The sequence below is a fragment of the Primulina eburnea genome, chromosome 2 (assembly GCF_022965805.1).
Source record: "Primulina eburnea isolate SZY01 chromosome 2, ASM2296580v1, whole genome shotgun sequence".
Classification (NCBI taxonomy): domain Eukaryota; kingdom Viridiplantae; phylum Streptophyta; class Magnoliopsida; order Lamiales; family Gesneriaceae; genus Primulina; species Primulina eburnea.
Genome location: NC_133102.1, coordinates 8593220 through 8616001, shown reverse-complemented (window position 1 = coordinate 8616001; position 22782 = coordinate 8593220). Strand labels below are relative to the sequence as shown.

The 22782-nt window shown below is 40.7% G+C and overlaps 1 pseudogene; it reads left to right on the top strand.

Annotated features, from left to right (window-relative positions):
• Positions 1-58: 58 nt before the first annotated feature.
• LOC140824079 (replication protein A 70 kDa DNA-binding subunit B-like) lies at positions 59-16676 on the top strand (annotated as a pseudogene).
• The last annotated feature ends 6106 nt before the right edge of the window (positions 16677-22782 follow it).

Here is a 22782-nt window from a genome sequence, read left to right as displayed (position 1 = left end):
CATAATGTGTGTTTGCTTACTTACAGGTCTAAATTGATACATATACATTTCAAACGGAATGGGATCGCTTTCACATGATCATGATCCGAATAAGCCAACATCATCCACAGAATCCCAGCAAAAAAAAATTTCTGTTGCTGTTGAAAAGGTCGAAAATCGCAACAATACGAGCAAAATATCAAGTCTCTCTTCCTCTGCTTCTTTCTCCTCCTCCTCTTCTTCTTCTTCTTCTTCTTCTTCACCTGATTCCCCATTAGTCTACGACCCTTTTGGAGACAATGATCTATTCACTCCAAGCATTGTCTCTTCACACATTGATACTACGGTCTCCGAAAATTCCAAGGAAACATCGAATATTCAGTCAGCACCACCCAATGCCAATGATGTATCAGTAACTGACGCCCCTCCTACACAAACAATGGAGCATAATCCCACCACTTCTTCATATAGGATCCCATCTCATGTATTCGCAAGAAACAAGTCGACGGCACCCACGGATTGGAGCGTGGCTTCGAACGAATCATTGTTCAGTATCCACATGGGGAACATGAGCTTCACTAACGACCATATCTTCTCGAAATCCGGGGAGCTTCGTGCAGGAGATCAGACGTCGACGTCTGGTCGGATGTTTAGTTACTCGGCGGTGCAGTGTGCGGGCAGCAAGGCGGGTGCTGATACCAGAAGTCGTGAGCTGGGAATAGCGGAGGCGACGATGAAGGAGGTGATCAGGGATAGCGAGAACCAGAAGAATGAAAAATCCTTGGCTCAAGCCACCGAGGCAAGATGCGTTTCTCACCGTTCAGAGGGGAGCAGGACAAGTACCAAATCTTTCGCATTTTGCACGTAAGTTTTTATATAATCGACGAGCTCGAAAAGTTGAACTAGATTGAGATCAAAATCAAGCTTTCATTTATTATTGCAACGAATTGACTCATTTTGCTATACTTCAGAATGACTGGAGACCGTGACAAAGGTGCTTCAATCGGTTCAGCTGCTTCCATAAAGAGCACAAGCCAAGAACAATCACGACCCCATTCGCAACAACTGACCATCACGGAAGAGCCAGAGACAGAACCTTCGAATACAACCGGAAACGTCGCGACACGACCAAGATGGTTTCCCTGCGTGCCATCATGTTGGTCATGGTGTTAGAATGTTAGAAAATTAGGAACTTTTAATGTAAATCAGTTAAGGGATGACCAATTATTAATTTGACGTCTTTTTTTCAAATGTATTCCCCAAGATTTACGTAGTTTTACATTTTGAAAGATATTTCAAAGTTTGATAATACCACTTTAAATTTAGACAAACCATTTGGCACAGACAAAAGATCCCACTCGCGCCAAAATCCGATTTCAAAATTTCAATCAAAAGCCCTCCAAAAACTTTCGCTCCTAATCTTCATATTCATTTCGCTCACCCGTGAGCCCAGATGCGATATCTACTATTCTGGCTAACCCGTGTCCTGATTCTACGTCAGATTTTCCGGAAATTATCAGACAAGTCGTGGATCTAAAGCCTTCTGGAGTTCTGGGTCGAAATACATGTACCCGTTTTTAAATCGATTTTCCGTGTAATAGTGACGTAAAGAATTTGGTTGTCACTAAAGTGGTGTTACGAGTTTATGAAAATTTCTGATTTCGGCTCGATGAGTTTTATGAACTGTTTCTCAGCTGGTAGCCAAGTAATCATTTATGAAGCTCGTTATAGTGTTGTACAATTATTTTGCTGATGCGACAAGTGTTTTTATTCGACGGGATCTGAAAAGAATTGGTTGTGTGAAAGAGGAATTAAAACCTTGTTTTTGTTGAATAATTCAGGTTTATGGCGAATGATGGTAAGAAGAAGGTGAGGGCACTGTTGCAGGAAAACCCAACAAAGACAGAAAAGTAAATTATTCTGATACTTTTATTTTGCTTAATCTTATTCGACTTATCTTGATGAAGTTTAACATTTTATATGGTACAACATGTGATATTTTAGGTTCTTGATTGTATCAAAATGTGAGTCTGTATCCCCAGCGCTTGAGTCAGTGTACAAAGCAGATGTGAAAAATGAGGAAACTGAGACTGTGTTGAAGCCTTATCAGGAGATTCTTGACAAGAATGAGGTAAAGAGTGAGGGTACCGACATTGTATTGAAGCCTAAGCGAGAAATTGTGTCTAAATCAGCTCATCAAATAGTTCAAGAACAGAATGGAAAGTAAGTAGGCGGTATCTTAATTTGCAACAATAGAATGCATAAATATTGCGACTGATGATACCCCGATATGTCCCGGGCAGTTGATCCCGGGAATGCTCGGGTCATGGGTCAGGCCCATGAGCGATGCCCGGGTCAGGACAGCCCATCTCTCGAGTGGTTGATTCAGGACATAGCACCAGAGTTCTGGTATAACTTCTCTTCTGACATCTCGAAGCGAGGGAGGCATTTAATGATGTTGACTTAATAAAATACACGCGGCCGACCTGTTAACATTAATGAGTGACTGGACAGATGGGATATGACTAATATATGATTTGACATGTCAGAACAATAGGGTATAATCAGCCGCCCTAGTATATTTAATGCGCACGTCTCAAAAAACGAGGTCATCATTATTTCCTCCACTATAAATACCAGGTTTTGCATTTATTCCTTCATTCAGATATTAATGAACATTTAACACACTCATTTATTGCACACCAATATCACAGCCATCACTTGGCTACATTGGTTTTATTGCTTGAGTACCCTGCTGACTTAAGCATCGGAGTGGCCACGTCGGGGACCCCCTCCGGCGCCCATTCACGTGGTTGTTTTTCTTATTGGCAGATCTTTCAAAGGCAAACGAAGAATCTTCCTTCCAGTTCGCCGTCTTAGCTCATATTTCTTCCCGTATTCTTGATAGCTTACCTGGTAGAGTTCCCGACCCGACTCCACTGTTCGACCCGGGTGGCATCATTGGCGCCGTCTGTGGGAAATCTGAGTCCTAAGACGTGGATATGGCTCCTACTAGGAGAGCAAACCAAGACGCCTCTCGAGCCCCAGAGGAAAACAATACACGTCTCTCTGGCGCAGGTGGTCCCCCCCTAATGATCCTCAACCCACCATTCATTTGACTCCCGAAGAATTGAAGAAAATCATAACCGATGCTGTCAACATGGCTAACGCCAAAAAGGCTGCTTCTCACCAGGCCAGTCAGCATGAACAGCAGCGTAAGCAAGCACAAGAGGAAGAGAGAAGGGAAGAAGAAAGGGAAAGCGCAGGTTCTAAATCCCCCACTATCGCTGGAGAATTGGAAGAATTAAGAAAAAAAGTGAAAGCATTGGAAGGGCAGGCTGTCTCCAAGGGCGGTATTTTTGTAATCAAAGGCTGCCCATTCTCTGATATCATCATCCGGGAACCACTTCCCGGGCATTTCAAGTCGGCAAAAATCAAAGATTATGATGGAAGCTCTGACCCTGAGGAACACCTCGCGCGTTTCGAAAATATGGCCATGTTGCACTGCTATGAAGACCCAATCAAATGTAAAGTATTTCTTACCACTCTGGTCGATTCCGCACAGAGATGGTTTGAAGGGTTGGCACCACAAAGCATCTGTTGCTTTGAAGATTTTCAAAAAGTGTTCTTGCATCAATTTAGCAGCAGTAAAAAGTACAAAAAGACCGCCTTCAGTTTATTCGAAGTAAAGCAAAGGCAAGATGAAACCCTGAGGGCTTATCTCAAAAGATTCAATCGGGTGGCCCTTGATGTGCCGACCTGTGCACCTGAGACAAAAACCACCGCATTTATGCAAGGGTTATGGGAAGGGGATTTCTTCCGATCCTTAACCAAAAAACTGCCTGAAAATTTTGAGGATCTCCTGTCACGAGCGGAGAAATATATCAATATGGAAGAAGCGCAAAACCAGAAAAGAGAGGCCTTGAAAAGAGCAAGAGGAGATCGGACTTACAAAACTGAAGAAAGAGCTCCTAAGAAAAGTGGTGGGGGTCATTTTCCCCATGTGCCTTTAAAGATGGCTCGGGACAGAGAGATTCAAGAGTGCAGGTCAAATGAAGTCCTTCCTCCCCGTTCAGAGGTCAGAATCTCCAAGCCAGAACAAAAAAGGTACTGTACCCTTCATAAAAATTGTGCTCACGATACTAATCAGTGCCGAGTCCTAGGAAGAAATGCTAATAGACGTCCCGTGTCCGCGCCTCACCCGCCACGAGAACGATCTAAACAACCACCCTGGTTGTCCAGACGTTCATCGCTGAATATTCCCCAAAGAACGATGAGCACTTCAAGTGGAAGACGAGGAGGAGAAACGAGTACCCGGGAAGAGAGAATCAAGCCAGCGGGAGGAGAGGATCCTTCTCCGAGTCGAGGAGTAATCAAAATGATTTCGGGGGGAGCTACTGATGGCGACTCTAATCGGGCAAGGAAGACAAGGAGTAGGAGGGAGTGTCTAGAAGTTGATAATAAAAGAAGAGACGAGCCGATTATAAGCTTTGGACCAGAAGATCTCCAAGGAGTGAGTTTACCTCACAATAATGCGCTGGTCATTCAGGCCCGCATCGCCAACTATGACGTGTTAAGAATTTTCGTGGATAATGGGAGCTCTGTCAATGTTATTTTCAAAGATGCCCTCATCCAAATGGATCTGCATGAATACCAGCTGGAAACTGTGGAAACCGCCCTGTTCGGGTTTGCTGGGCACGCCGTGTATCCAGAGAGGGAAATTGCTCTACCCCTGACTCTGGGCACTGGAGACTTGAGAAAAACTGTAATAACTACTTTCACAGTAGTGGACGCCCCATCTTCATATAATGTCATCATAGGGAGACCAGCCATGAATGAAATGAGAGCAGTGGCCTCGACGTACCACTAAAAGATCAAATTCCCAGTGAAAGGACAGGTCGGAGAAGTTAAGGGCGACCAGCCCTCTTCTCGAAGATGTTATGGAGAAACAGTCCGAATTGATCAGAAGAAGGCAAGAAGGGAAGGGAAGGGGAAAGAACACCAGGAAGAAGCCCGGGAAGGGGAAGTACACTTTGTGACGGAAGAAGAGCAAGAATCGGTGGAGATCGAGTCGGGAAAGACTATCCGGATAGCTCGGGACATCTGCGCCACCACCCGGGTAAAACTCTTGCAATGTTTAAAAACTAATGTCGATATCTTTGCTTGGTCTCAGCAGGAACTGTCCGGGATCTCGCCCCAAGTGGCCGAGCATAGACTAAATATCCTCCCAGGGTCCCGGCCAATTAAGCAAAAAAAGCGATATTTCGGCCCGGAGAAAGATAAAATAATTGAAAAACAGGTCGAAGAATTGCTGAGGGCTGGACAAATTAGGGAAGTCCATTTCCCTTCTTGGCTATCAAATGTAGTTCTCGTCCCAAAGTCTACTGGGAAATGGAGAATGTGCGTAGATTTCAGAGACCTGAATAAAGCTTGCCCGAAGGATTGTTACCCACTCCCTCGGATTGATCAGCTAGTCGATTCCACTTCTGGGTGTGAAATCTTGAGCTTTTTGGATGCATATCAGGGATATCATCAGATCCCTTTAGCTACAGAAGATCAAGACAAAGCTAGTTTCGTCACGTCTGGGGGAACTTTCTGCTATGTTGTAATGCCTTTTGGACTGAAAAATGCAGGGGCTACATATCAACGACTGATGAATCTTGTCTTTCAAAAACAGATAGGCCGAAATATTGAAGTATATGTGGATGACATTTTGATTAAAACCCGAGAAGTCGCTCATTTCATCGATGATCTGATCGAAACCTTCGCCACTTTGAAGCAGTATAGGATAAAACTTAACCCGGCCAAATGTGTGTTTGGGGTTAAGAGTGGGAAATTCTTGGGGTTCATGGTCACGGATCGAGGAATCGAAGTCAACCCAGAAAAAATCAGGGCCATCATGGATATGCCCTCTCCTCAGTCGGTTCGAGATGTGCAAAAACTGACAGGGAAAATTGCAGCCTTATCACGCTTCATTTCCCGATCTGCACACCGTAGCTATCCTTTCTTTCAAGTTCTGAGGAAAGCACAGAAATTCGGCTGGGATGACAACTGCGAGCAGGCCTTTCAAAATTTGAAAAAACACTTGGCTGAATTGTCTGTCTTAGCAAAACCCGAGCCCGGAGAAAAATTGTGGGTCTATCTCTCAGCCACCGAAGTTGCTGTTAGTTCCGTGCTCGTCAAGGAAGAAGGGACCGATCAGAAGCCTGTCTACTATGTCAGTCACGCCCTTCACGGAGCCGAAATGAGATACAGTGAATTAGAAAAGATTGCTCTGGCTTTGGTAATGACTGCTCGAAAGCTGAGACCGTATTTCCTATCACATCCCATTGTGGTCCTCACTAATTCTCCTCTCGGCAGAATTATGACTCATACAGAGGTCTCGGGGAGGATGATCAAATGGACTGTAGAACTCGGGGAATACGATATTGAGTATAAACCCCGGGCTGCAATAAAAGCACAAGCGCTATCAGATTTCTTAACAGAAATGATCCAGCCCGAGGAAGAAAAAGTGTGGAGGGTATTTGTTGATGGCGCTTCAAACATAGCGGGATGCGGAGTGGGGGTCGTCTTGATCTCCCCACTCGAAGAAAGGGTTAAATTGGCTTTGAGGATTGACTTTAGGGTCACGAATAATGAAGCAGAATACGAAGCTGTCTTGGCAGGGTTGCGTGCTGCCCGTGAGATTGGGGCCTCCCGAATCATCATTTATTCCGACTCCCAGCTGGTTACTCAACAAATTAAAGGAGCTTACGAAGTTAAGAATGAAAAGATGCTCAAGTACTTGAATCTTATCACTTCTCAAGCGTCATCCTTCACAGACTGGAGTATCGAACAGATTCCCCGGGAAGAAAACACCGAAGCCGACACGTTGGCTAAATTGGCGGCTTCCTTGACAGAAGTAAGCACCCGGGAGATTCTCTATTGTTCGAAGCTCGTATCCTCGCTTGAAGAAGAAACACCCCCGCTGAGAAAAGACTCTTGGATGACTCCTCTCATAGAGTACATAAAGGAGGGAAAACTTCCAGAAGACCGGACCCAAGCTGTAAAGATCAGGAAGCAGGTACCCCGATTTGCCCTTTTAAATGATGTTTTATATAGGCGATCCTTTCAGGGCCCCTTACTCAAGTGCCTATCGGGGGAAGAGACAGAGTATGTCCTTCGGGAAGTACATGAGGGATGTTGTGGGGAACATCTCGGGGGAACGGCTCTATCGCGGAAGGTTATTTTAGCAGGATTTTGGTGGCCTCAAGTAAACCAAGATGCTACCCGGCTCGTCCAGAAATGCCAAGGTTGTCAACATCACTCTAATTTCCACCACCGCCCAACTGCCAACATGCAACCGATCTCCGCATCATGCCCTTTTGACCAATGGGGATTGGACATCGTGGGTCCCTTTCCGCCAGTTCGCGCCCAGAAGAAGTTCCTCCTGGTAGCTGTGGATTATTTTTCTAAATGGGTAGAAGCCGAGCCGTTGGCAAGAATCACCGAGGATGAAATCATGAAATTCTTATGGAGAAACATTGTCTGCCGATATGGCATCCCCAGGAAATTGATTTCAGACAATGGCAGACAATTCCAAGGAAAAAAGATTACCTCTTGGTGTCAGGAAATGAAGATTATGCAATCTTTTACCTCAGTAGCCTACCCTCAAGCCAATGGCCAGACAGAGGTAACCAACAGGATCATTGTGCAAGCTTTGAAAGCCCGGTTGCAGGGGAAAGGAAAAGATTGGGTAGAAGAATTACCCAGCGTCTTATGGGCTTATCGGACTACTCCTCGAACATCCACTCGGGAAACCCCATATGGTCTGGTTTATGGATCTGAAGCAGTCTTACCAGTAGAAATCGGGCAATCTTCCACTCGAGTGGAATCCTATTCGAGCAACAATGACTTATCTCGAGCCCTGGAGCTCGACCTTGTGGAAGAAAAAAGAGATCGGGCGGTCATCCGGATGGAAGCTTATCGCAGCAGGATCATAAAATCCTATAACAAGCACGTCCGAAGAAGGGATTTTCACGTGGGAGATCTGGTTATGAAAAAAGTTAAACCGGTGGGTGATGTGGGGAAGCTAGAAGCCAAATGGGAAGGGCCTTTCAAAGTAATCAGAAAAGTCAGTTCTGGTACGGCCTATTACCTCGAAGATCCTCAAGGACGTGTTCTTAAAAGACCATGGAATGCTTTTCATTTAAAGAAGTATTATGCTTAAGAAACATTTGTATCTGTTATTTCTACACTGAATGAAGGAAATTACTCGAAAGAATTATCTTTTAAGTCCAGGGACCCGTACCCTGGCCCGGTGGACCCGTACCCCGGATAATCTTTTAAGTCCAGGGACCCGTACCCTGGCCCGGTGGACCCGTACCCCGGATAATCTTTTAAGTCCAGGGACCCGTACCCTGGCCCGGTGGACCCGTACCCCGGATAATCTTTTAAGACCAGGGACCCGTACCCTGGCCCGGTGGACCCGTACCCCGGATAATCTTTTAAGACCAGGGACCCGTACCCTGGCCCGGTGGACCCGTACCCCGGATTATCTTTTAGGACTTATACCCAACCCGGGTAAACCGTATCCCATTTAGCAATCGAAATTACGAAATTTTACTAAAGGAAGCAAAATCGAAAAAAGAAACATGCATACATAGATCAGAGAAAAGAGGTTACAAAAAAAAAAAAAAAGAGAGTTATTTATTCCGCAGGAGGGTCCCGCTTATCCATATCTTCCTTGTCATCATCTGGGAGAGATGCAACAGCCTTCTCCAAATCCGAGAAATCTTCCATATCCGCTGGAACCATGCCAGCTTCCTCGAATTGCTCCAAACACTTGTTGAAGCCTTGTTCAAAGTACGGGAAGGTTTTTTTGGCCAGCATTCGTTTAAAATCCGAAGACTTCAGGAAGTGTGACATCTGCTCTGTCTGGGTTTTCCTCAAAAGGGCCACTGCCGCCTGAAAGTCCCCAGCCCGGACCCGGTGGTATTCTGCATCTTCTCTGGCAGCCAGCATCCCTTCTCTAGCCTCAGCAGCCATCGCCTCGAAATCCTCGGCACGAGCCCGGGAGGATTCTGCTTCTGCCCTGGCCGACTGCGCCTCCGCCCGGGCATCAGATAATTCTGCCTGAAGCAGGTCCATCTGCTGCTGCCAAATGGCCTTCTCCCGGGCCAGGACATTCTCGTGAATTTCCCTGATCCGGTTTACTTCCTCTTGGAGCTGACCATGCGCTCCCTGAGCGGCCTTGGTTTGGGCATTAGCTCTCTTGGCTATCTTCGCCACTCGTTCATGCCCATGAAGTAACATTTGTAAACCCTGGTAATGAAAAGGTCAGGAAAATTTGCAGGAGAAAGGAAGAAGCAAGAGAGAGGGAACCCAAAAAATGAACTTACCGAGAAGGTCCGAGCCGCTCCTTCGCTCAGGAGCATATTAGGGTGCATTCCCTGAAGATGTGCCACCTCGTCAGGTCGGAGGAAGCTCCCGATCACCCCTAGCAGATCTGAACTAATGGTATCCCCAAAAATATTGGGGAGAACCAGAGGCCTCGTCGCCGAAATGCCTGCAGAAGGATCAGCCAAAGCAGGAGAAGGGGTCATCCCCTCAGGCTCATCTTCCACCACTACCGTCTCCACCCGTGGCTCCGTGGTGGCTCTCCTCTTGCGACGGTTCAGGGAAGTTGAGTCTTCCTCCCCTCCCGAAGAGATAGGCCCCACCCGGGGAGAACTGGCCCCTGCTTGGGCATCACTCTCTGCTTCCCGGGCCAAATCTGCCTCGCTGGCTCTGCGTTCTTCTGTTTCTTGAGCTTCAGCTGCCTCCCTAGCACGGCGTGCTTCCAATTCACCAGCTTCGGCCGCCTCCCTGGCCCGACGCTCCTCCTGTTCCTGGGCTTCCTTCGCCCTTTTCTCCGCTCTAATCCTCTTTTGCTCCGCTTTCCTCTGAGCAGCAGCCTCTTGAAAGCTTGCTTTGATCATGTCTTCTTCGGCTACATCAAAAACACAGTGGGTCAGCAAAGTAAAGTTGTGAAAAAAAAAAAAAAAAGAAAAAAAGCCAAGAAAAGCGATTTACCCGCCTGCGACCCGGGTTGATCAAACCCGTCGATGATCTGATCTACAGGGTCTTCAGGCCGGGACCCGATCCCGTAATAGGCCAGATTGTTCGACCCAATCAGCACTGAAGATAAGAAGGATTGCTTTCCTAAAGCATCCCAGGCATCGGTAAAAAGAGGAAGAAGTTTGAAATCTCGGGGAAGCTCAGGTTGTTTGGGCATGGAAGGAAGAAACCCCAAAGCACAGGTGGGGAGAGTCGGAAATTTAAGAAAGAAAAATTTTGTTTTCCATCCCTTCAAAGAAGAAGGGATGTCGGTTAAAAACCGATAGTGCATCCGGGCCATAAAAGAAAAAACCCCGTCATTAAATCGACAGGAATAAAAATAGTGAAAGATGGAGGAGTTAATGGGAATAAGTTTCACGCGGAACAAAACAAAAGTAGCTGCCATAATACGAAAAGCATTGGGATGAAGATGATTGAGAGGAAGGTTAAAAAATCGAGCAACTCCTTCAAAGAAATGATGAACCGGGAAACGGAGACCACTCCTAAGCTGCTCAAGGAAGAAAGCGTGGTATCCGAGGGGAGGAGTATCAGGATGGTCATTAGGTCCGGGAATCCTAATGTCATAAGTAGAAGGAATAGCTCCCAGGGACCGAATGTCTCCTAAACTACCCGGACGGAGAGTGGAAGACACCGTAGAAAACCAGAAGGGCCCTGTTATTTTATCCTTCTCTCTACTCGGGGAGCCCAGGGGTCGGGAAGAAGACGCTTTAGCAGTCTTCTTGGACGAAGATCGAGAGGGAATAGTAGGAATACCCCTCGGAATCTGAACAGACTGGTCAGAAGGGGTGGGAGAATTGTCCTCCGATAGGCCCCTAGCATTTTTGCCAGAGGTAGAAGAAGTGGAATTGGACATGATGGAAAAGAAGCAAATAAGACACAGAAAAGAGAGACTTACTGAGAGGAATCGAGGGTGATGGTTGATAGTCGGAGAGATCGCCGGAGAAATCTACAGAGAAGACCGAGGAAGAAAACAAGCAGGGCTTCGCCGAAGAATAAATTTGCAAGTGATTTTTAGAAAAATCGATGGATCGCTATATATAAGGGAGAGATGGAATCTATGCCGTTGATCTAGCATAGATTGGACGGGCTAGATTAGCCTTGGAAGTTGAGCGGCATCATTCGGCGGGAAAATTGAAAAGACAGTTGCTCAAATCGAGGCGCCATGGTAGCTGAGAATACGTACGGGCTCTGACAACACGTCATCAGAATTCTATCATTATGACTGCGCAATGATTGACTGAAAAAGCGAAGAGAGGGATTGGGATAATGCCATATCTCGGTCTTATTCAGATCCCGGAAGAACTAAAGTTATCGAATGAGTACCCACTATACCCAGATTGGGACTTACCGATTTATCATATGACTATTCTTTTATATCCATGCGTGAAAAAGGTAAAGAGGTAATACGCCCCGATAGAATTCTTTTATCACAATCAAGAAAGAAAACATGCCAAGTCCCGGCCTCTTACGAGGTAACTCGGGAGCAGAGGATCCCATCACCCGGCTAAAAGGCCCGGACAGCATGAGACCCGGCGTTCTGATATGTTTAGGCCTACCTTTTTCGGTTTTCGGATTGATGATTAGTTTAGCTGGTGTTAAAACATTTGCAAAGAATTAAAAGAAGACGCAAGAATTAATTGTCTAAATTTTCATTAAGGGAATGGTCGGCGTCGTATTACAGAAATTTCAGTGGCCACTCGACCTTTCCACTCATCCATCCAGTCAGTAACTTCTTGAATGCCAAGATTGACAAAGGAATCGGTGCTCGAGACCTTATTTAGATGCCGCCATTCCTTCCACAACATAGCATGCAGCAGGTTCTGGTCAGTCAACAACTCTTCAATGCGGGATACCCCTAGTTCCCGCCTGTATTTCCTCGTCACCATCCTTTGAGAGCGAGTGAGGACTGTGCCGTTCAAATAAAGAAGGCCGATGAATTGAAGCTTATGCCAGGTACATATGACTTTGGCCAGAATGTACTCATCGACATTCTTTTTAAAAAGCTCTACATAGGGACGTAACTCCGCTGGGATTTGACTTTGCACACCAACAGAAGAGATGGCACTGCTGCAAGTACTGGAGTCGCTGGAGCTCGACATTGTTCTGTTGGTATGGGTGCATCTTATCCACCAATTTATTTATAGGAAAGGGAGGAAAAGACGTTTGGGATGAGGGAATGTGAAGAGCCTAAGGTTAATTAAAGCATGCCGTCATTTATTGGGAAGGAGAATGTATCATAGCCATTAAGACCAGTGCACGTGGGCGATTAATAAGGGCCTCGAAAATTACGTGGGGTAGACCAAAAGGCGGATGCAGTTATCAAAACGACCCCGAATATGAAAGGTTTCCCGAGATAATGTTTAATGATAATGCATGCATCATTATGACTACCCGGATATCACAAGCCTTGGGGCTTCGTATCCTCTCTAAGAGAGTGTCAGGGCCCAGCGTAATGTTTCAAAGCAAAGCCGGTGATCAACCATTACCGTTGGGATACTTTTGTTTGGTTTGTTCAGCAGGCATTCAGTAACAAAGACTCATACCAGATCTTAAAAATACAAAGCAAGGGTGAAACAGAAGAGTAACTTTATTCATTTGCTAGCATTTCTACTAATTACATCAGAGTATTCTTCTTCTACAAAGAGTATCCACATGGTTTTCCACCTTCTTAGCTCATTTGGGGAAGACTTGAGGAAGCCCTCGGTGCTTGTAATGCCCGAGAGGATTTTCATCTCCTTAAGCAACGTCAGCTGGTAGATGTAGTCACCCTCGAAGATGTTCACCTCTTCGGTCACGTTCAGACGTTCCCGGTACTTCTCCATCTTTACCACCAGTCTAGAAGCATTAGCTTCTCCGGTCTCGTGGAGTAGTTGTAATCTCTGAAGTTTCTCCCAGTAACGAACAATCTTATGGAACACTTCATCTTCTATCTCGGTTTTCTTCTTCTCAACTAATCGCCACGAGACTTCTTCCATATCTGAATTCGACGGATTACTGGAGCTCGCCATTTGACTCTTGTGACCAACTATTTAATGGTGACTTGGGAAAAAAAGATGTTGCTATATTTATAATAGCAAGGGGCTAATCACAACCGTCGAATCTTTGGATACATAGACGGTCAGGATGGACATTGGGAATTGCACCAGAAAGTTGAAAAGACGTACACGCCTATCGAAATATTGCGATAAATCATCCTCGAAAACATAAAAACGTGGGAGATATGATTGATTGATGTACATCGCGAGTCTTCACCATACACCGACGTCTGTGTAGCTATGCTCAGTCCAGAAGGTGTATCAAAATGGCTTTTCTGACCGGGCACAAGGGACTAATCGGGACAGCGAGTAGACTCTAGCCCGACTATTTAAGGAAGGAGTGATAATACCCCGATATGTCCCGGGCAGTTGATCCCGGGAATGCTCGGTTCATGGGTCAAGCCCATGAACGATGCCCGGGTCAGGACAGCCCATCTCTCGAGTGGTTGATTCAGGACATAGCACCAGAGTTCTGGTATAACTTCTCTTCTGACATCTCGAAGCGAGGGAGGCATTTAATGATGTTGACTTAATAAAATACACGCGGCCGACCTGTTAACATTAATGAGTGACTGGACAGATGGGATATGACTAATATATGATTTGACATGTCAGAACAATAGGGTATAATCAGCCGCCCTAGTATATTTAATGCGCACGTCCCAAAAAACGAGGTCATCATTATTTCCTCCACTATAAATACCAGGTTTTGCATTTATTCCTTCATTCAGATATTAATGAACATTTAACACACTCATTTATTGCACACCAATATCACAGCCATCACTTGGCTACATTGGTTTTATTGCTTGAGTACCCTGCTGACTTAAGCATCGGAGTGGCCATGCCGGGGACCCCCTCCGGCGCCCATTCACGTGGTTGTTTTTCTTATTGGCAGATCTTTCAAAGGCAAACGAAGAATCTTCCTTCCAGTTCGCCGTCTTAGCTCATATTTCTTCCCGTATTCTTGATAGCTTACCTGGTAGAGTTCCCGACCCGACTCCACTGTTCGACCCGGGTGGCATCAGCGACTAATGAATTTTTTTGGTTATGGGTTTCAAGTGTTTTAATGTTCTTATATGTAATATGGCAGTATGGCACCTGCTCCAATAATGTCCATGACACGGAGAATTCATCCGCTTGTGTCCTTGAATCCATACCAGTGTAATTGGACAATAAAAGTCCGTGTCACCAGCAAAGGAAACATGCGTTCTTACAAGAATGCCAGAGGAGAAGGTTGTGTGTTTAATGTAGAGTTGACAGATGAAGATGTAAGTGGACGGTTTATGTTTTTAAATGTGTCAAATATTGCTCTTTATTATCTGATTCATGCTGATGGGGATGTTGAATTGCTTTGATATGGTTTAGGGAACACAAATACAAGCAACAATGTTCAATGAGGCAGCCCGGAAGTTCTATGATAAGTTTCAGATGGGGAAGGTCTATTTTGTATCGAAGGGCACATTGAAAGTTGCCAACAAGCAATTCAAAACTGTACAAAATGATTATGAAATGATCTTGAATGAAAATTTTGAAGTCGACGAAGTCTTCAATAAAGCAGCTTTTATTACTGAAACAAAATACAATTTTGTCCCTATTGATGAACTAGGCCCATATGTCCATGGAAGAGAACTTGTGGGTAAGTGCTCTCTATGCATTAACTCGATGGCTTTCCCTTTATTTAGAAAAATAACTTGTAATCGACTTATTTTCACAGATGTAATTGGTGTTGTATAAAATGTATCTCCTACAATGAGTATCCGAAGGAAAAATAACAATGAGTTAGTCCCAAAGCGTGATATAACAATAGCTGATGAGACGTATGTCCACATTGTTTTTGTAATAGTGATTTTTAGTATAGTTGAATTGCAGTTGAAAACCGATGAATTTTAAATGATATTTGCAGGAAAAAGACTGTAGTGGTGTCTCTATGGAATGATCTGGCCACAAATGTAGGACAAGAACTATTGGATATGGCAGATAAATCTCCTATTGTTGCGATAAAATCTCTGAAAGTTGGAGACTTCCAGGGTAATTATGATACTGTTTTTACACGTGTGAATTGAATGCTTATAATGTCAGCTAAACAAAGTTTTTATATATTAATTCAGGGGTATCGTTGTCAACACTGAGCAAAAGCATTTTAGAAGTCAATCCAACAACACCGGAAGCAAAAAATGTTGAGATCTTGGTAAATAAATGTTCTTGAAATGCAAAATTTTCAGCCTTCAGCTCTCTTTGTTTCTACGCATTCTGAATATATTCTTCTTGTTGTAATGTTCTCCAGGTTTGAATCTGAAGGTGAAGAAACTTATATGGCCTCTGTAGGTTCTGGTTTAAGCCCTTCCACAAAAGGTGGTGTGCGTTCTATGTACTCAGACCGAGTCTCCTTAGCTCATATTACTAATAACCCTTCGTTGGGTGAGGATAAGGTAATGTTTGATCGTATAATTCAATTTATTGTATGTTGCGAGTTAAACAAATTTTGACGCAAATAATGAAAATTGAATGTATTTAATTCTGCATGGTGAATTCATGATTCACCAACATTGTGAAATATAGTTATATAAGGAATGCTACATACTTTTGTATGCAATGCAATCCTTGTATTAATTTGTTTGCTCCTTGTTCACAGCCCGTATTTTTCTGCATCAGAGCATACATTAGCTCTATTAAACCTGACCAAACAATGTGGTATGGGGCATGCAAGACATGTAACAAGAAAGTTATTGAAGCTGTTGGTTCAGGCTATTGGTGCGAATTCTGCCAGAAAAATGAAGAAGAGCCCAGTTTAAGGTTCGTTTTAAATTGCAATATTCCATTTACTTTGAACTATCAGTCAACAATGTTTACAACATATAACAAATCTGTCATCTCGTCACAGATACATAATGGCAGTAAAAGTTTCAGACACAAGTGGTGAAGCCTATCTATCTGTGTTCAACGAACAAGCAGAAATATTAATTGGATGCTCAGCAGATGAGCTAAATGTATTGAAATCTCAGGTTAGCATTAGGCAACCCTATGTTCTAATGTGCAATTTACGCAGATCTTGCTGGCTAATCTCCGTTCTTGATTTGATAAAATATCAGCACAGAGATAGTTCTTATCAAATGAAACTAAAAGAAGCTACATGGGTTCCTCACCTTTTCCGAGTCAGTGTCACACCGCATGAGTACAATAACGAGAAGAGGCAGAGGATAACCATCAAAGCGGTTGCACCCATAGATCACGTCGCTGAATCCAATCATTTGCTTGAAGAAATATTAAAGATGAAAGTTTCTAAATAGAATGGCTGCCTGAGATCTTGTTGGTTAAACTGGATTTTTTATAATCTATCGAATAGGCATGTTGTCACAATGCTGGTATGATAGGATTATGTTTTGATGATCATTTAGAATGGTGGCAGAAAATTCTCTTGAACAGTTCATCTTTGTACTACTGCTTTTAACTTGGTCCTGCTAAAAATGTTTCCTCATTTCCTCATGTATCAAAATATCGGTTGGCCTCATTGTTAAGTCATTTTTTTTTGTGGGTGTAATTTGTAAGGTAGATAACATAGGTCTGAAATTTAGATGTGTCTATGCTACAATTGTACAATTCTCAGGTCTAGTTTTCACTCTCAAAATATACTAAATCAACTGTTTGCCATCTCTAGTCCAGACCATGGATGAGACCTCAAGGATCCAACAAGTGCTAGTCAATGCACAAACTCCATATCTCAGCCATCAGAGCTTTCATAAATCCCCTCGTCCAATTTTCAGGGTTATTCAATTCTGTGATGGATAAAGAACTGTCCCTATGAATCTCGAGTTTCATATACCTATACAACACATTCATTCAAGGAAACAGTGAAAACAATAAGAGAAACATATTGCAACAACAATAAGAGAAACATATTGCAACTTAAATGGCAATCCAACTAACTAAAGAAGAAATGACATGATATCTTTCCTGTCAAATTTCGTTCATCACACGCTTGACTGATTAACACGCTTTTGCAAAGTTAAAATATAGTACAATAATTTATATTTTTCGTAACTTTAGTCAATGCTCAAATGAAATAAAATAAATGTAATTTAAGATAATGTGGCTTTGGGAAAATTACCGACTTGCAATTCGTTGCAAAATCGATGGCCTAACAGTGCTTTAAGTCCGAACTAGTGTAGCCTATGCTGGAACATATAGGAGGACAAGACTATTTACTTTTGTATTGTTTGTTTACGAGTAGAATTTGGATAAAAATATTGCAGGAATTGGGTTTTGAATGCATTTTTCTAATGACATAATTCTTTTGGAGCCATGTTTATTTATCGCGAAGAGAACTATGTGTTTTTGGCATGTGATAGTTCATTGTCTATTTTGGTCAATTTGGTTGGAACGAAACAAAAGAATATTCACAAACATAATAGAGTCCAGAGATGAAGTTTTGGGAAAATATCAAATTCATATTCGCTAGTTGGATGACAAAGTGCCAATGATAATCTATACTCTCGCTAGTTGGATCGATAAACGTTGATATTTATTTAATCATTTTTTTAAATAAAATTATCATTTTACACTTATAAGAGGAGTGCTTCAATAGGATGTAAAAAATTATTTGAAGAAATTAATGTACATGATGGATATGAATGAATATGTAAATAAATAAATAATAATTTTAAAAACAGAATTGAAATATATAGTTCACAGCATGTCTTTGGTGACAGACGGATCAACTCGATTCATATTTGTAACGAAAAGTAATATTTTAAACATAAAAGTAATGTTTTTTTAATGAGTAATCAGTGAGACGGTATCATGCACGTTTTTATGTATATTTAATTAGCAGATCCCTTATGAGATAGTCTCGCAGATTTATTTGTGAGATGGGTAGACCCGATTCTTATCTACAATAAAAAAATAATATTTTATACACAAAAATTAATGCATTTTTCATGGATCGAATCAAGTTAGATATTTATATCACATAGTCGATATGTGAGATCATCTCATATAAATTTTTATAATATTTAAAATGAATAAATATTGGAATTTAATATTTTATTTAAGACGGTAAGAATATAATTAAAAAAGTTCATTAAATTTGTCATATATATTCATCGTAAGATTGAATTCTCTTTTATTTTTCAAAAGAAAAAGAAAGATTGCGTTCTCCAAGAAAAACATTGTTGCTAAAAAAGAGGTAAACGAATCAATGGAAAATAAAACAATAACAAAATATTTTATATAAAATTAGTCGAATTTTATATCATATCTTTTAAAAAATCAGGAATAAAACCTTTATTAGAGGGATAAACAATAAAAGTGTCAGAATTTTTATAACATAAAATCATATATGTTTGATTTTTATTTTTTATTTTTAGAAAAATATATTTTATTTTTTTAAAAAAATAAAGATATATTTGTTGAAAAATAATATTTAAAATGTGTGTATTGAATATTTGAATGTTGAATATTTAAATGTTGAAAATAAGAGTTGTAAATATTGAAAATTAGTGTGTGATGATGTAGGTAATGATGTATTTTATTTTTGGATTATTTGTAAAGAAGTTCTATAAATAGCCTCACCATTTGTGAAGAAATACACAATTGAGTAGAGAGAAAATATTATAAAGTGTGTAGTTTGGTAAATTTTGAGAGTTTGAGATTTTACTTTTTACCATAAATTTTTACTTTTTCACAACACGTTATCAGCACGAAGCTCTAAAAGTCCTACATACTTTTCCAAGCTCCAAACAGAAGAAATAGGTAACAAAAATAATAATATTTATTTTACTGTTATTTATTTATGGTGTATATATTTAATATATAATATAATGTTATTATTAGAAATAATAAAAATAAATTTTTCAAAAACTTGTTATAAATCCTGGGAGGATGTTAAGACGACATCCCACATTCCCGGTAAAGGATACAACAAGTATAAAAGCCTATAAGTTTTTTAAACAAAATAACTTATGACACCTCATTATAATAATTTGATATGATATACACAATTATTTAAACATGACTAATATTATATACATCATATTATTACCATAAAATTATACAAATACATACCTTTATTTTTTTGTACACCAACGGTCATATACGGCAACAAAACGGGTAGTTTTTGCCCTATAAATATGATCTCACAAACACATTCGATCACTCCAACTTTCTCTTCTTTTATAAAAATTATTCTTCATCAAATTTTTCGAAGAAAAAAGTAGATGGCTTTCTCAAGGTTATTTTTAATTATTTTGGTTAACACACTCACGAGTCTTGTATTTATTGGAGAATATCCTCCTCGTGTGTTTTCTTTATTTTACGAATGATTGTATTTGTTGTTTATTCATTACTTTGTATTGCAATATTTTTTAACTAATAAAATGCATCGTAATTTTTTTTAGTATCACCATGTCAAATTTGACAAAGCTCGAATTTGTTGCCCTCGACATCACGGAAAAAAATTATATGCCATGGACTCTCGATGTAGAAATGAATCTTGAGTCATTTGGTCTAAGCGAGACCATTAAAAAAAATGGTATATCTTCATCACAAGAAAAAACAAAAGCTATAATATTTTTGCGTCGACATCTCGATGAAAGTTTAAAATGTGAATATCTCATCGAAAAAGATCTCATGGCTCTGTGGAAAGGATTGAAAGAAAGATTCGAACATATAAGGGAAGTTATACTTCCGACCGCCCGTGATGAATGAAATATGTTAAGATTTCAAGAAAGTTAGTGATTACGATTCGGCGATGTATCGAATAATCTCGCAATTAAAATTTGGTGGACATGAGGTTACGGAATCAGAAATACTTGAAAAAACATTTCCACGTTTCACGCATCAAATATAACTTTACAGCAACAATATAGAGTGCATGGATTTGCGAGATATTCTGAACTTATCGCATGTCTTCTTATGGCGGAAAAGAACAACGAGCTATTAATGAGAAATCATCAGTCCCGACCCACTGGATCAACAACATTTCCAGAAGTAAATGTTGTGAGTAAAAATGAATTTAAACCTGGAAACCAAACTCAAATCTAGAGACAAGGTTTTGGTCGAGGTCGAGGTCGAGGTCGTGGACGTGGACGTGGACATGGACGTGGAAGTGGTCGTGGTCGTAGTCGCGGCCGTGGTTTTGAAAACAATCGAGATAGTTATTATTATAGTTCATCTCAAAAGGGCGTCACGAACCACCCACCAAAAAGGCATCATGAGAACATGAGCTGAAATGAAAATCACTCAAAAAGATTTGAAAGTTCTTGTTTTAGATGCGGCATTCCAGGACATTGGTCTCGTATTTGTCGAGCCCCCGAGCACCTTTGCAAGCTCTATAAAGAATCGATAAAGGGGAAAGAAAAAGAGACCAACTTCACTGAACGCATTGGCCGTTTGAGTCATTCAACTCATTTTGATGCTGCTGATTTTCTGAAATATTTTTATGGAAATGATCAATATGTTGGTGGGATAGAAATGAAAAATATTGATGCTGCAGATTTTCTCAATGATTTCCCTGAAAATAAACAATATAGTGGTAGAATATAAATGTACAATAATTTAATTTTCATGTATTCATATACTAATGTTTTATTGTACAATTATGATATGTGTTATATTTACATATGTATTGTTAGTAAATTTTTTTTGCCATTGCATATTTTTGAAGTTCAAATATGGAAAATTCCATGAACAAAGCTAAACAAGGAACTAATCCCATGAAAGTTTGCATACCTGATAGTGGTACAACGCACACTATTTTTCGAGATAAAAGATATTTCTTGGAACTAAAACCAACAAAACAATTGTGAATACAATATCAGGTCTTGTAAACTTGATTAAAGGATGTGGTAAAGCACAATTTTTGTTACCTAATGATACAATTTTTTTTTATCAATGATGTTTTATATTCACCACAATCGAAAAGAAATTTGTTGAGTTTTAATGATATATATTCCCGTGGGTATGATACTCAAACAATGAATGAAGGGAATGAGAAGTATATGTGTCTTATCACATATAAATCAGGAAAGAAATATGTGATTGAAAAACTACCAATGCTCCCTAGTGGATTGCATTATACACATATAAGTCACATTGAATCAAACATGGTAGTTGATAATTCTTCAATATTTACCAATTGACATGATCGATTAGGACATCCTGGTTCAACAATGATGCGAAGAATTATAGAAAATACACATGGTCATCCGCTGAAAGACCATAAGATCTTTCAGAATAACAAGTTTCAATGTAAAGCATGTTCTCTTTGAAAACTTATTATAAGACCATCACCAGCCAAAATCCAAACTGAATCACCAATGTTTCTTGAACGTATCCATGGTGATATTTGTGGACCAATCCATCCACCATATGGACCATTCAGATACTTTATGGTATTGATTGATGCCTCCAGCAGATGGTCACATGTATGTTTATTGTCAACTCGAAATGTTGCATTTGCAAGATTACTTGCTCAAATAATAAAATTGAGGAACCAATTTCCCGATTATACAATCAAGAAAATTAGACTTGATAATGAAGGTGAATTTACTTCCCAAACTTTCAATGATTATTGTATGTCTATGGGAATCATTGTTGAGTATCATGTTGCTCATGTACATACACAGAATGGATTGGCTGAATCATTGATTAAACGTCTGCAAATGATTGCTAGACCAATGATTATGAAAACAAAGCTCCCTATTTCTATATGTGGACATGCAATTTTACTTGCTACTGCATTAATTCGTATCAGACCAAGGGCATATCATGAATACTCCCCATTGCAGCTTGCATTTGGTAAAGAACCAGACATTTCTCATCTGAGAATTTTTGGATGTATGGTGTATGTGCCTATTGCACCACCGCAACGAAAGAAAATGGGACCTCAAAGAAATGTTGAAATTTATATCGGTTATGATAATCCATCAATCATTCTATATCTTGAACCTCAGACAGGAGACGTGTTCACAACACGTTTTGCTGATTGTCATTTTACTGAGGAAATTGAAACGTCCTCATCTCTTATTGCTTTAAAAGTACTAGAAATTTTTTTTTTAAATCACTCACATTTTCGGTCATTGCATGCACATGCACATAAAAATAATCTTGCACCATTTTAAAGTAAATCATCCAACTAGTATTTGAAAATTGAAAGGAATAGTCAAACCAGAAATCGTAAAACGTTTTATCAAACCTAAAAAGCAATAAATATTGAAAAGTGTAGCCCATACTAAACTCTCCAAAAACCTCTCAAAAGCATAAATAAATGGTCTTAAAATCTTTTAAAAGAAATCATAAAGCGTAATGCGGAAAATAATGCGCTGGTCCTCGGGTTGTGTGCGCCATCAGTCCAGTAGTATCACTCGTCAAGACCTTCCTCATAACCACCTGCATCCATCACACCTAGTGAGTCTAAAGACTCAACACACCATAATCTTTATAACGAGTAATACATAATACAGTTAACATATAACAGTGAAAAACACGTGTACTTAAAATATCGTTTTCATGAAGATGCATAAACGTTAAACCTAAACATTTTCGTAAACATTTTCATGATGCATAAAAACATTTTCATAAAAACATAAACATATTCATATTCATATTCATATTCATGTTCATGTTCGTGTCTGTTGAATTCAGATCGTTGATTGTGACTTTCATATACGTG